Below are 3,351 nucleotides of genomic sequence, written 5' to 3'. Positions count from 1 at the left end.
TTTATCCAAAGCGACTTACAGTCATGTGTGCATACATTTTTAGGTATGGGTGGTCCCGGGAATCGAACCCACTACTACCCTGGCGTTACAAGCGCCATGCTCTACCAATTGAGCTACAGAGGACCATAAAACAGAGACAAGTCATCTATAGAGTGACAATAAGTAATTCAGCTTTTTACGACAAACAAAAAACATCCTGTGACTTAATTTACAGTCATGTAAAACATAACAGCATTAACAGTAAACAAGTGTGTGTCTGTAGTGGCTTATATGTTTTGTGTGTGTTTTTGTCCAGCCCAGGAAAGTGAGCAAATTCCTGTGTGTGTGCGTGCAGAGGTGTAAATGTACTGTAAACGTACCTGTGTGTGTGTGTGTCTCAGTCTTTGTGGCCTTTTTTTCCTGTAGGAATCAGTCAGTTCTCTACCACCCTAGCAGTGAGTTAGTTAAGTGAAGGAGAGCGTTCAGTAGTCCACAGCAATTCTATGTAGGGCCACTTGGTCTGGAGGCAGCGTTTCACTGGAGTGTCGTCTGTCCTCACCATGGGATCCTCAAAGCCCAGGACCAGGGCTGTACCCTGCACATACTCCACCCTCTCGTTGTGGTTGGACTGTTTCAGGCCATTGTAGTGGTAGACAGGGAAGGAGTCTGGGATTCCAGTATCCTGATCAGGGAAGAACTCCAGGAGGAACGGAGCCAGCAGCACGATCCCCAAGCCCTCTGGATCCAACGTACTCTTCATCAGATTCACATAGTATTCGGGTTCTGAGACGAGGTCTAGTGCCTTCATCACCTCCTCCAACAGAGAGTCTGGAATAAAGCCGTTATCTTCTGGGTCGAAGGTTTGGAAGACTCTCCTGGCCTGTTCAGATGGAGACTCAGGAGCCACCAGACACATCTCCTTGGCGAAGAACACTGAGAGATGAGTCTCACTGCCAAGGATCCATATAGGGAACTTCGGAGACTTCAGGAACGCACCCACCTTGCAGTAGCGTAGTGACTCCATGAGAGAGAGGAAGCCCACTGATGCCTGGTTGTGGATACCATGGAGCTTCATGCAAGAGCAGTCCCTGTCTCCGTCCCACACATTAGAGACAGCATGGCCCGTCACTAACAGGTTAACCAGACTCTGACTGCCGTGGCCATAGACTGGATCTATGAGAGGCTCTGTAGTATCTTCAATCTCATTCCTGATGTTCTCTATCCCTGTCACGGATTCAGCCGAGGCTGCTCCTCCTCCTTGCTCGGGCAGGCTTCGGCGTTCGTCGTCCCCGGAGTACTAGCTGCTGCCGATCGATGTTTCGATGTTTGTCTTGTTTGGTCTTTATTGTTTACACCTGTCCCATTATGTTTTATTGTGTTCCCTTTATAACCCTCTGTTTCTCATTGTGTATTGTGCGTAATTGTTTTGGTCTTTGCGGCAGTTGCCCATGTGTGCGGGTCTTATTATTTCCTCGCTGTTTGAGGTTGCCTGTGTACTTTGTATTTTTGCACTGCATCCAGTAAAGTTTCTGCCAGTAGCTCGGTGTCCTGCTCTTGACTTCGCCTACCGCATACACGTCGCTGTGACAATCCCCTTGGTGAGGATGACAGAGTAGAGGAAGAGCAGGACTCCACAGAGCCCTTTCCAGGTTTCGTAGAGAGACACAACCTCCTCTCTAAGCTCTGATAATGACTTCACAATACGCTTCTGGAGGATGCTGTGAAACCGCTCAAAGCCAAGATCCTCAGCAGACAAAGCAGTAGGTTGCTGGTCTTGCAGGTTCTGGCTGGTCTCTGGACCCCCTGTGAGGGGTGTGTGAGTGTTAGTGTGGGGGCTCTGTCCCTTGGCCCAGGTCACTAGGCAGTAGGAGGTAGTGGAGGAGGTAGAGCAGGCCTGTTCCAGGATCTCAGCCAGAGTAGAACACAGGGCCGCTTTCTCCTCCTCCTCTGTGATGTGTCTCCAGTTAGAACTCTCTCTGTTAAACAAGATGTTCTTCAGAAGGAAGGCCTGTACAGGAGCAATGACAGTGCAGGGTCCTCCTTCAAACTACTCCAGTGCTGTGTGTTCTGTCTCACTGAAGACCAACCCTTGGGTCCATCTCCGAAAGATTGAAGCTGACATCCTGTTGCTGCCTGGTCTTTCCCAAACTATATCCACAACCTCTTTATTTAACTCCCCCATAGCTCCTTACCTTACTCTGGTCCTACAGCCCTGGCTAACGGTTAGCTGGATAGCTAACTACAATCAAATACAGAGCTGTCACTGCACACACAGCCACAGTCCCGTTCGGATTTTCCAGGAACTGGTGCTTCACTTCCCTCAGCAGACGGGGACGGTGGCATCGGCCACAACGAAGCTCCGTGACAGGGCAGTCTCCCCGGTCTGACCAGCGGACAGGCGGGAGATATGAGCATCAACATTAGTTAGTTAGTTAACCTAGCTAATGTTAGGTGGGCGCGTCTGACCGGCTATCTTAGCGTGGGCCCACTTCTCCAGCAAAGCAGTGTGCGTAAACTAGCTACCTAACGCTAGCTGTCTAGCTAATTGGTCAGCTGTCCAGATTGATAACAATAAATTAGCGAGCCAGACTGTTAGCGAACTGCTCAATTCCCCTTGGTCAAAGTCGTACCGTCCTTGCTAGCCTGCTAACGTTACCTCGTTAGTTAAAGTTTGCAACGTTAGCTAGCTAAATGCATCATGTTTTGATGTTTCAAAGAGCGCTGAGGCTGTGGCAGTTTAAATTCAGGTCTAACTTTCGTTTAGTCCATTTTTAGGAGGCAAAAGCCTGTAATGGACATCCGAAGTAGTAAAAATATATGCTTATTGTCGGTATCAAAGACTAGCTAGCCGTCTGTCATTCTATTTACTTTACTTTGGCATGCTGACTGCAGGAATGTCCACCAGAGCAATTGTTTTTATTTTATTTAATTTTTAATTTTATATATATATATACACTACTGTTCAGAAGCTTGGGGTCACATAGAAATGTCCTTGTTTTCGAAAGAAAAGCAATTTTTTTGTCCATTAAAATAACATCAAATTGATCAGAAATACAGGGTAGACATTGTTAATGTTGTAAATGGCCATTTTAGCTGGAAACGGCTGATTTATTTATGCATACAGTTGAAGTCGGAAGTTTACGTACACTTAGGTTGGAGTCATTAAAACTCATTTTTCAACCACTCCACAAATATCTTGTTAACAAACTATAGTTTTGGGAAGTCGGATAGGACATCTACTTTGTGCATGACACAAGAAATTGTTTCAAAAATTCTTTACAGACAGATATTTTACTTATAATTCACTGTATCACAATTCCAGTGGGTCAGAAGTTTACATAGACTAAATTGACTGTGCCTTTAAACAGATTG

At 46.4% G+C, this 3,351-nt stretch overlaps 1 pseudogene; it reads right to left on the bottom strand.

The window, feature by feature from the left end:
• Positions 1-415: 415 nt before the first annotated feature.
• Positions 416-2,161, bottom strand: LOC121555811 (annotated as a pseudogene).
• Between the last annotated feature and the right edge of the window lie 1,190 nt (positions 2,162-3,351).

This window comes from Coregonus clupeaformis, chromosome 40, assembly GCF_020615455.1.
Source record: "Coregonus clupeaformis isolate EN_2021a chromosome 40, ASM2061545v1, whole genome shotgun sequence".
Classification (NCBI taxonomy): domain Eukaryota; kingdom Metazoa; phylum Chordata; class Actinopteri; order Salmoniformes; family Salmonidae; genus Coregonus; species Coregonus clupeaformis.
The sequence above is the reverse complement of the archived record's forward strand: the minus strand, read 5'-3'. Positions and strand labels throughout refer to the sequence as shown.